The sequence below is a fragment of the Corvus kubaryi genome, unplaced genomic scaffold (assembly GCF_017639235.1).
Source record: "Corvus kubaryi isolate FWS band 111438036 unplaced genomic scaffold, C.kubaryi_AGA036_p1.0 66, whole genome shotgun sequence".
NCBI lineage: Eukaryota > Metazoa > Chordata > Aves > Passeriformes > Corvidae > Corvus > Corvus kubaryi.
In genome coordinates this window covers 7,674,453-7,686,462 of record NW_024582054.1, presented here as the reverse complement: position 1 = coordinate 7,686,462, position 12,010 = coordinate 7,674,453, and the positions used below count along the sequence as shown (strand labels likewise).

Below are 12,010 nucleotides of genomic sequence, written 5' to 3'. Positions count from 1 at the left end.
CCCGATTGGCGCAGCCGGCGCACGTGGGGCCGCCCTCCCGCCTCGGCGCTGGCAGCGCGGCCGCCGCCGCGGGGCACGGCACGGCAGGGCGGGAGAGCGCATCGTGCTCCGCTCCGCGCGGGTCTCCGCGCACCGCACGCGGCGCTGCGGCGAGGAGGGGAGCGAGAGGACTCAAACCGAGCCTGCGGAAAGGTGGGTGTGGGGGCGGCAGACGCCGCGCTGCGGGTCGCGGTGGCCGTGGGACGGGCGGGGGCGATGTGCCCATCGGCTCCCTGGTGGTGCGCCGCGTCCGCCCCGTTGGGGCTGCCGGCTGCCCCGGCAGTCCGCGGGCGGAGCTCTCCGAGGGAGCGGGGCAGCGAGTTAGCGATTAACTCTGCCGTGGCGTCCTCCGCCCCGGCACGGCGCCGGGAGCGCCTGGGCGCTCCGGGGGTGCCGGGCCGAGGCAGCCGGGTCTGCGCCCCGGGGGGAGGCGGCTGTTCCCGCGGGCGGGGGCGGCCGCTGCCGGAGCCGCGGAGCTCCGCCGAGCGCCGTCTGCGGCGCGGCTGGGGCGAGGCGGGCGGTGCGTCCGGCAGCGCAGCCCTTCAGCCCTCGCCGTCGGAGGCTGTGCGAGCGGGGGGTCCCGGCCCTGGCCGTGCGGCCACCCCCCGGCACAGGAGGCTTTGCTCTGACACCGGCCCCGAAGTCTGCGCTGCCAGGAGTGGCTGGTGCAGCCCAGCGGTGGTCGGTCCCTGTAGATCATCCTTGGGAGGTTCTGCGGGTGGTGAAGAGCAGCACAGAACCGGCCAGTAAACGTTAAGCAGATCTACTGGTCCCCTTCCAACAGGATGTTTCAGGAGTAACCTTGACAGTCCAGTGAAACGGCCACCACCACCCTCCTCGCCTTCTGTTTGAGCCAGCTTTGCTAATGGAATAGTAAAATCTACAATAGCTACAAAAATCTACAAATACAAAATCTACAAGTGTCATTATCCACTTGTCTTGTGCTGATGCTGATGAAATCTGAAGTTCAAGAAAATATTTAACATTATTTAGAGAAATGTGTTATTCTTTTTTCATCATATTTTGCCCTCTGTCAAACAGAGGAGCTTATGTTTAAGGAATTACATCACTTTGCAAATCCCTCTATCTTTCTCTAAAAATAAACTGTCTTTTAGGATGTCTTTAACTTGGCTGTTTTCCTTTTGTGAGTCAGAGCTAGTGTTACTGCTTTTCATTGCTTGAACAGGCTCCACAGACCCATGACACCTCTCTTAAGAGTTTTAAGAGTTGTTGCTCATGTGATGGGGATCATCTGGCAACTCTGCTTAACGTTACTGAGGCAGACAGGACCTTTTCCATCCTGAAATACTGGAAGATGACAATAAGGTATCTTGATTCTCTTTCGATTATGACATCTTGTCAGTGCTGCAGTGATTAACTGTAGGAGGTCTGTGACCTGCCGTCCCTTATAAGTGAGGAGTAAGCAGAGGGCAGGGAAATTGTATCTTGCTGGTGATGCATTGAGTTGGCAACTGAGAGGTTTCTTTTTCACATCTATAGTTTCCAAGCACACTTCACTCCTGATTTTTTCTGTAATTGTAGTAAATTATTTTAATGAGACCCTAAGAACTCCAAATGTAATGAACACAGGAGAAATACTTGTGCTAGTTTGTGGGCACGTAATCATAATGGGGAGTTGGGCATTATTTTTTTTTCCCCCACGCTTTTTGAATATGAATTTACAGCTTCTTGCCCCTAGGAAGGATGTTCCCCCATGGGGTTGATGTTAGTCTGCTTGATAAATACTTGGAAAAAGTCACTTTCAGTGAAATGTTTAAGGCCTTTCTGCTTGAGGGAATGCAGTTACGGTGTAGCTGCGCCACACTAATTTCCCTTCTAATACTCTTGATTTTCTTTAGGAATATGCCTTAAAAGTGGGATGGTGCCTTTAAAAATGCACTAAAATAAAGCAATGAAAATAAAAAGTACTGTAACATTTTGAGTGTAGAGTAAAAGAACCATTTTGGAAGTTAGCCCAGTCACCATTTTGTGATAGCTTCCTCAGGTGAAGGAATTTCCAGGTGGAAAAAAAAGGCTGTGAAGAATTATGCAGTGGAAAGTAAGGGGTATCCTACCCCTGAGTAAGAGTGTTTGCTGTAGTGACAGATTTCTGTTAACTTTCACATGTTGTTTTCTCATCTTTGTTTCATTTATCTTCAAGTTTCTGACTGTCTCTCTAGACTTGGTCTAGATAGGAACATACAGAGTCAGGGATGTGTGATGATGGTATTGTGACCTATAGAAGGGTAAAAGAGAAGTATTTTACCGGGGTTTTTTTCTTCCAGATTTATGTTCAGATCACCTCACCCGTGTGCATGTGGAATTTTTAGACAGTGAAGATAATATAAAAATAAGCTATTTATAAAGTCCTCAGTATGAAGGGTTTTTTTTCCTCCTAGTTGAATATTCTTTCTTTACACTACTTACAGTTGCTTATACTAGAAGTTCACTTCTTAAGTAAGATGAATTCATCAATAGATACTCCTTGTGTTTGTAGTGTTGTTACTAGATTAAAGCATACATTTTAGGAAACTTAAAAATACCTTTAAAAAAATGCAGCTTATAAGACTATATGTGGTAAGATGTCTTCTGTTTTATTATGAGTAAAATTCTATAAAATGCCAACTCTGTAAAATAGTAGCTGTTAGTTTCCTTTGGGGAGAGGCATGCTGTCTAAATAACAGTGCATTTGTTCTTTCTTTCTTCTTTCCTTGTAACTTAGTGTCTATTTCCAGTGTCCAGCTAGTAAGCTAACATTGCCAAGGTTGTAGAGAAGTGTTTTAATCACGGGTTTGGAAGTGTCTGTTTGGAAAACATGATGGTAAGACAAACTTGTCTTCTGTTTTTAACCAAGCAGGAATTCTGTAACTAACGTGTGCAGAGACAAATCAACTCCTTCAAGTGAACCCTTAATTTGCCTAGTCCTTGATTGGTGCTCTCTAGTGATGTTGGAGATTCGAAAAATGCATAAACTAAAAAGCCTTGGCATTAATCTATATTGTAGCCAGACATGCCAGTGAATTCATTAATACACTTTTGCATATGACTGCAGCAGTTTGTGCTGGTTTAACTGTATAGAAGCATGTTTAAATTTAGGCTTTTGGTTTGCCTATTTCTTGTTGTTTTGAGTTGGGACATGCAAACTGGGATGTATGTAGTATTTTATCAGTGCTAATAAGCATTGTAGCATTGTTCTTGTTCTGTAGCATTCCTTGGTTATACAGATCTTTAATTTATCCCCAACACATTTCTTAAGCTTGGAGAAAAGGAGAAGAAAATAGTAATAATAATTCAAAACAAGAAATATGTTAACAAGAGAAGGGACTATTGGTTTTCCTGCATAAATTATGTTGTCACAGAACACTTAGGCTGTGGTGTGCAGGGAGGAACTCTGGTTTTAGGGGAGTGGGAGGAAGGACATTGCCTCTTAGTACCTTTTTTTTTTTCTTCTCTGAGTAATCTGCTATCAGAGAAATGAATGATGATTTCTCAAAAGCAAATGCATTTCTGAGGCTATATATAGCAGAAATAAAGTCGTGAAATGTATTCACTGGGTTACTGAGGGCCAAAAAGAGATCAGACCGTTTAAGAAAATCATTGTATTCAAACTCTTTCAAAACTGCCAGTATTGTCTTCCATCCTGAAAAACCTTTTTCCAGAAGTCCCTTTTCTTTTTCAAGTGTACATTTGTTGGAGGCCCGGTTGACTTTTGGCATGTGTTGTTCATTGTGGTGCTCTAGAGCTCATAGTTGAAAGTTAAGCTGCCTTTTTCTCCATCTTAAGCTTAGGCAGACATCCTCTGCACCTGAGGTTTTTGACACAGACAGTGCTGTGGGGCTTCTTTGTCATAAATCCCTTTGTAAATGGGATTGCATGACTGTGAGTCTGCTTGATATATTACATATTCCTACTTTCCCTTTCATAATTTTTCTTGGCAGATAGTTTTGGGAAAGGATTCCTGCTGTGCTGAAGTGCTGCAGGTCTGGGAGCAGTTTGGACTGTAATGTTCCTGGGAGGGTGGGCTGTGTTCTTTACAAGATAGCACTTGTTTTGGATTTCTGATGCTTGGAAGACCTAGGTTTATATATGTGTGTGTTTAATGTTGTCAGCTTCAGGCTTTCATGCGTAAATAACAGTGGTAATCTACTGTCAGCAGCCCCAAGGGAAAATAATCCAGACATTTCTGTTCTATAGCATTTTGATTTCCTTAATAAAACAGGAGCGTTGTGAGAGTTTAGGGTTGCTCAGTAGTGCAGAATTCTTAACAGTGGCTATGAACACAAGTTATTAAAAGTTTTACTGTCATAAACTGATGCAGATTAAAGTCCAGCACTAAAAGCTGAACTTGTTTTTTCTTGCCCTTTAAACTTGGTTCTAATCTTGCTGTAGACATGAGAACAGTGCCAGCTCCAGGAATCTTATTTTTGTTTTTTCTTCTGCCTTTACTATCTTGTGTGGTTTTAAACTTCAGACACTTTCACTTCATTATCTCTTTCTAGAGATTCCATATGTTTTTTAAATACGTGAAGTTTTCAAGTAGTGTAAAACACATTGTGTAATTACAGCCAGATCTGTTAATAATAGGGGAAGCCCCAAGATTACTTACATCTGTATGAAACACTTAGGATGGAGACAGTTTGCAAAACAGGTTTAGGGAGAGGTTGAGTTTTTCTTGTCTGTGCATAAAACAGTACAATTAAACCTATAACAGTAATAAATAATAAACTTGGTTTGGATTAGATTTCAATATAGGAAGTTAACATACTCCTACTTGAGTTAAACTGAGCCATGGTTAAATTATTAAGATTCTGCTGCTGTGGAAACAATTCCTTTTTCTTTAAGCATCACCATAAGATAAAACTGGAAATGTAACTTTTGTAAAATTTGGTGCTTGCCTGCAAATCATCTGCAAAAAATACTTGCAATTTCTTCTTGCTAATTGTGCTGGCCAACAAGTTGGTTATTTATACATTTTGGTTTTGGGTCTCCTTTTCACAAGCCATTCTGTGCTACGCATACAGGCTGTTTTAGAAAACACTCTTCCGCATCTTGGAAATACTTGCTTAGAGAACCAAACCAGTAATTCCTTAACTTTACTTAAAGGTTTTTTTCAGGATTGTTGTGGTACAAAATTGAAAACTAATCTAATTTTTTTTCTACCTTTTCACTTGCTAGTGTATTTAGAAGGAGGGGAAGAACAAACAACTGGCCATATGCGGTATACACTTGGAAACTCCCTCTTGGTAATGAACAGAAATTCTAGGATGTTCACGAGCTTCCTTTTGAATTGTTTGCCTTTATGGGCCATTATCTGAGCATATCAACTTTCTGTAGTCATTTAAAGGGACACAATGCTCAGTTCAACATTGCTAATCATATATGGAAAGAAAGAAGGAAAGAATATGATCAGTTATTGACAGATTGGAATTACGCAGTTAGAATGAGTTCCTGTTAGTTCATTTATTTCCTTGAGCTTTTATGGCAGGTTCCTGACAATGTAATAAAGTGTCCAAGTGTTCTGATATGCCCAGAGGTTAGTGGCTAGTCTGTTAGCACTTTTGTGACTTAAACATGGCGAATAGTGTTTCAAAGTGGCAATTTGTTCAGTGTGGGTTAACAATCAACTCTACCCTCTAGCAGCAAACACTTGTTATTCTGTAGGACTCTTGTCTTGGGGCCTTAGGCTGTCAGGTAGCATGAAGTGGAGAAAGGATGGATGCTCAAAGATGTCCTCTGCTCATGTCTGACAATGCAAAGGGGCTTCTTTCTGGCTTTCTGGTGACCATCAGTTCCTTGCTGGTAGGCATCCACTGCAGGTGGGCTCTGTACCTGGGCCTGTGCCACTTTTTTCATTGGATGAAAGTTACAAGATTCAGGGAGACAAAAAAGTCTCTGGTGTCTTTCCATAGGAAAGGGCCAACAAAAAAACTTGTATTCAGCTTCCCTTAGTCTCTTAAGGACAGATTTAAAGGTAGGTGTTGAAACTCCAAATTCACAACTTAGTTTTGTCATTTTGAAATCTAGATCTATGCTGAAGGGATTGCCTGAAGGAACCAGTCTGACTTTAAAATACAAAAACCCCCAGAAGATGACAGAATTGTAGAACAGCTGAGTTTAGATGGGACCTCTGGAAGTTTTTTACAGTTTTATTATATCGTTCTCTTTAGGAGGAAAGCTGTGTTAAGCTTAGCTTTTTTGTGGACAGTGCTCTCAGGCACATGGTGTGATTCTTGGGGTTGTCTGTGCAAGGCCAGGAGTTTGACTTCATGATCTTTGAGGGTCCGTTACAACTCAGGATGTTCTATGATTTGTTTTGGGAGATGTAGAAAGGAAATTGCAGCTTGTAAATAAAGAGGTTCGCTAGTATGAGGGGATATCAAACAAAGAAGACTTTGTTTTGTAAGCAGACAGCTGAGTGAAGCCAGAGGCACATTCACAGATGGAATGGAGTTCTTGGTTACTGGAACTGAAATTTTCCTAGCTTATGTTGTTTTGAGTCTTAAATGGGGACCTTTTCAGCATCATCTTATATTGTGCCGAAGCTATTAATTTTTGTCTTCATCAATACAAAATTACAATTTCAGTATAAACACACTTTCAATATATTCTTTGAGGAAATACTATTCTTGGCTGATTTTAATAAAACTCCCAGCTTAAGAAAATTAATGTGTCAATTGTTTTTTTAAAACATCAGTTTTACTGTAGCCAGTGTGCATTTGCAGCTGTTCAGAAGTGACTGTCAGAGGAGCAAAGAATGATTCAACAGCATTTGAAGTGCTGACTGCCTCCCACATCACTGGTAATGTATGATCTGTATTTGAAAAATGTAACCAAGACTGAATATTTACATGTTTTAAATTTTTTTTCTGTGTGGCAGACCAGTTTGACTATAATATCAGACTGAAGTTGCTTTAAGTTAGGATACTTGGATCACTTTCAATTTACCAGGGCCTGAAATACACATACAGGAATTCATGATGGAAATGTGTGTTTTGAAAATTCTGATTTAATTTAACTAACTCCTGTGGAAACTGAAGGCTGTAGCTGACTTCACTGGGACTTGAATAGAGCATGTAGGCATGCTTTGTCCTGTGGAGTTGTCTTACTTTTTTGTCTCCTGTGTATTTAGTAAGGCTTCAGATGCTCCTTTAATATGTAACTATAAGACTAGGTAATGTGTTTCTTAGATGCCAAGACATGGCTATAGTATATAGTCTATCTTTTATATACCCAAATATAAGATTAAGGATTTGTCATAGTGATCAGTTGTACCTTGCAAATTTGTTAATTAACCTGCACTTAGACAGAGATTGTTTTTGTAATTCAGTCTGGGCTTAAAGCTAGAGTCCTTCATGTCAGTTCTGCACTGACTTGTGAGTTAATGCTGTCTACTTAGGCACCTGATTATCTCCTGACCTGAGGTGGCCACACTTCCCATCTAGTCAGTGGAGGGAGTTGAAAGCCCTGGGGGCATGAATCACAGCATTGTAGTGTTTCACAAAATAGTAATGACATTACTTCAGTAAGCAGTATTAAAAAGCACAAACAGAAATAGCTTTTATGTGAGTTAGGAGTAAGGCAATACAATTTTGTGACTACTGTGTTAGCTGAAGGTAGCTGTGTCTGTTGGGTTATGCCCCATTTACACATCTTGACACACCACTGTCCCTGCATGCCCCAGTTTGCCAAGGTCATACTGAATTGTGGATGGTTCTTGTCCCCAGCCCAGGAAATCAGTTGCATGGGGGTGTCTCTTGAGAAAGGTTTGTGAAGGTAAGATAGTTGATTATCTGTGAAATCTTTCAGGAGGAAGTTAGGACCTCTAACTTACTTAAATGATTTGATGGAATCTAAAATATGACATTTAATGTCTTAAAAGTACATTCTTTGTGCCCAATATGATATTTTAACTCAGAGCCCTTATCTGACCAAAGGCTAATGTGACAGCCTTTAAAGGATTAAGAAACCAGTGTGCTTATACCTTGATTAAGGAATTTAGTAGATAGGAGCCATGTATAGGGCACCTTCACATCCTCATAAAAATTGCACAAAAGACTAGTTTCAGATTCTGTTTTGTTGCTAGACAATATTTCATTTTAGGGGACAAGAAGTATGCAATTAAAATATATTAGACTTCACTAACTTCTAATTTTTCTTTTTTTTTTTGGGTAATCATTATATCGTTATGCATTTTAACCTCCTAAAAAGAAAACTTCAAAGATAATCTCTGTCAGCTAAGAAATATACTGGATTTAGTCATGTCATGTAAAACAACACTGCATTAAACTGCCTTTTTTTTTCCTTTTTTTTTTTGGTGGTGGTTATTCCTGTGAAAGAGACAGTAATGTTTTGGAGTGGGAGTGTAAGGGCTTATGATGGTTCCAGATGTCTGTGGGTCCAGTTCTACTCCTAGTTACTTCTGTATAAATCTTCTCATTTTTTCTTGTAGAAATGACTGCTTACTTGTGAAAGTGGGCAGGTCTGGGCTGAGGCAAATCTTGATCCTGCTGTCCTTGGAGTGCAGTAACAGTGCTTCTGCATTCCTGCTAGGGGGGCGAGAAGAACATCTTTGCAATTCTGCTTTCTGTTCCTCTCCACTAGCTTATTAGGGAGCTGACTTGGTTTTCTGGATGTTTGGGTAAAGAAAACTGGGAATTCTCCAGTAGTATCAGACACTTGTTCATTTCATATTTGTCCCCTATGGAAGCTTGTGAAGCAGGGTATAGTCAAGATGCTGACATAGCTCGTGATTAGTTACTTGTTTCAAACAATAATAGTTGGTATCTTCAAATCTTAACCTTAAAATACTGGCTCACTTTTTTGTGTGAAAGTAGTCTTGTTACTCATTCAAAAGCTAAATGCGCAGTTTTATTTTTGGGTTTTTTTTGTATTCCGCTTGGTTACAGTGAAAAGTGCAGGAATGGATTGTCTTTGCCAGTAACCCAGGTACTGCTTTGGGTGCTAAGTGAGGCTTCCCTTACAGCTCTCCCTGAGCTGTGATCAAGCTGAAGAATGCAGTTGTGCAACCCTATAACACTGGCCTGGTGGTCCCACAAGTGCTTAGCAGATGCTGAACTCTGCCATACATTCATGAGCTGCGTGTGGTGGGCCCTCATTTGCTGCAGAAGGAAATGATCTTAAATGAGCTGTTAAAGGTGGTATCTGTGGTAAAATTGTGGTGATAACAATACATCTTTCTAGTTCTGTTTTTATAGATTACCAGTGTATCATGCTTTATCTTTTAAGCAATTCAGTAAGAAACTTGTAATCGACTCAGTGTGCATTGGAAGTCTCCTCAGTATTAAAGTTCGTGAATTTATCCCATGGAGAATGTTGCCCAATGTGTAACACAAGCATCTTCCCTTTCCAGTTTATAACAAACCTGTTATTTAGGTTTTACTCTAGAAACAGGAAATGATATATATGGACTGTTCTTCTGTCTCTTTCATTGTGCATCTGTTGTGCCTTCCTCTGTGTCTGACATAGTTTGTGCATGTACCCTGCACATAGTCTGTGCATGTCTCTGCGCAGAAGGAAATAAATTTTCACAGGTGGAGCAATAAAAGCCACCCTTTGTGAAGGTGTAGTGTCTGGGTGTTTTGCAGGGAGCTGGTTTGGTGGCCAGAGTTACACAAGCATTTTCTCACTTCCTGCTGATGACAAAGCACTAAATCCCAGGTTATTTTTCTGTATGTTCCCCCCACTATGTGGATTTATTTCACATTCTTTCAGCACAGGCTTATCTGAACTTCAGGATGTTCCCAGCTTTGACATGAATGCTCATATTTATTTTTGCCTTTTCATTTAAACATTTCCCGTTCCTCCCTTTTCAAAAGGGTGGTATGAGGTGGGATTGACAGTTGATGTCTGTTATGACTTTAAAAGGGAACCTTGCTTTTCTGATAGAGGGGTAAATACCTAATTTAGCTTGCAGTAAGAGGAAAATCCTTTTTATTTCACTGAGTGAGCTATCCTGAGGAGGGGATAGTAGGGATCAGAAAAATGGAATCCAAACTGATATGATTTGTATTACTACTGTAATGCAATTACTATTAAAATACTACTGTATTGTAGTAAGTTATTCTGAATAAAATTTTCTGAAAATTAGAAAAGAGATATTATAGGACTCCCAGAAAGTGCAGCAGTGCCCCTAGAAACATGTCTGACAAGGAAGTGAGAGTTCAGTACCATTGAAACATGGAGAGGTGCAATGAGTTGCCTTCTGAGGTGTGGGAGCTGTGGGAGGTATTCATCTGATTAATGAACCAGTAGCACTGGTTCAGCTGTCTTCCTTGGACAAGGATTCCCATTACACGGTCTCAGCTGTGTCTAATCTCAGTCTTTGTTTTCTGCCTTTATAATTTTGTCTGTTTCTTCCTCATTTCTCACTATTTCTTATTTTAGCATCCCTTGTATGGGATTTTAATCATGAGGCCATTCTCTTTCAAACCTCATTTAGCAGTCCCCTGGGACTTCTTAAGGGACTAAATAGGTGTATGTTTCGCTGTCATGCATCAGCTTAAATACTAACTTTGGCATCCTTGATCAAAAAATTTTGACTAGAGATTGATTTCCTCTACCGATAGGTGAGTTCTCACCTTTCTTTCTTCATGTTCTTATTTACTCATTTAAATAATTGTACTTTTCTAGCTTATCTTAGAAACAAGGTAACTTTTGGGGAGAGAAAGATGTGACCCAGATGACTGGAAAAGGGGAAACAAAGGATAGGAAGGAGGATCCTGAAAGCTACCAACTTGTAGCCTCAGCTCTGTGCCTGGGAAGGTCATGGAACAGACCTTCTCCTAGTAGCCGTGCTAAGGCACATGGAGGACTGGAAGGTGACTAGAGACAGCCAGCACAGCTTCACCCAGGGGAAGTCCCACCTGATCAAGTGGTGTTCTATGTTGGAGTGACTCTATCAGTGGACAAGGGAGGCTACAGATGTCCTTTATCTGGACCTTTGGCGTGGTCCTCCCCAACATCCTTCTCTTTAAATTGGAGAGAGAAGGACTTGATGAGTGAACTGTTAAATGGATAAAAAATTGATTGGATGGTCGCATCCAGAGGGTAGTAGTCAATGGCTCAGAGTCCTGAGGGACATCAGTGACAAGTGGTGTCCCTCAGGGATCTGTTTTGGGACCTGTGTTATTTACTATCTTCATCAATGGCACAGACTGAAGGATTGAGTGCACCCTCAGCAAGTTTGCAGATGACACCCAGCTGAGTGGTGTGGTTGCCACACCTGAAGGACAGGATGCCATCCAGAGGGACCTGGACAAGCTTGAGGAGTGGGCCCATGGGAATCTCAGGAGTTTCAGTAAAACCAAGTGCTGGTGCTGCACCTGGGTTGGGAAAACCCCAGGTATCAGCACAGGCTGGGGATGAACAGATGGAGAGCAGCCCTGCCCAGAAGGACTTGGGGGTGCTGCTGGGTGAGAGGCTGGACATGACCCACCAATGTGTGCTGGAACCGCATAGTCTTTGATGTCCCTTCCAACCCAAGCCATTCAATAGTTCTGTGCTTCTGTGACTTACTTTGTAGCTTCCATTTCCCTCTACTTTCAATTCTACTCCCCTTTCACAATGTTCCTTTATTTTTCTTGTGAGAGTTGCATACTTTAAATGAAACAACAAATTTATTGATGATAAGGGATGAAAGGCAAGGGTTCTATAAATGCCACTGTGGTGTGTTCTGGATCTTTCCAGATATGTTATTACACTCTGTGACAGGATGTGAAATATTCCACACACATTGAGTAAATAATAGCTGTTAGCAATAAATGCTTTTAAATTAGCAGAGCTGGATAACTTGTTTCTGAACATCTTAAAATGAAAAACTGGAAGAAGTGTAGATAGAATAAGGAAGGACCTGTAGTTTTGTTGGATAGGTAACTAAATGATTGCTTCTTATTCTGTACTGGAACAAAATAAGCCAATGCTCTGCCAGTGCTAAAGGGTCACTGAAAAGAAA

General features: G+C 41.4%; 1 protein-coding gene across 3 annotated transcripts in view; it reads left to right on the top strand.

Annotated features, from left to right (window-relative positions):
• The first annotated feature begins 51 nt into the window (after positions 1-51).
• Positions 52-12,010, top strand: part of STXBP6 (syntaxin binding protein 6) — a 94,924-nt gene continuing 82,965 nt past the window's right edge. Inside the window, exons 1-3 of one of the 3 annotated variants that reach the window (XM_042047564.1) lie at positions 52-192; positions 1,226-1,365; positions 2,762-2,860. The gene's annotated coding sequence lies outside the window, so the exon portion shown is untranslated. The remainder of the gene's footprint in view (positions 193-1,225; positions 1,366-2,761; positions 2,861-12,010) is intronic. The other 2 variants (XM_042047563.1, XM_042047562.1) reach the window with 2 other exon arrangements.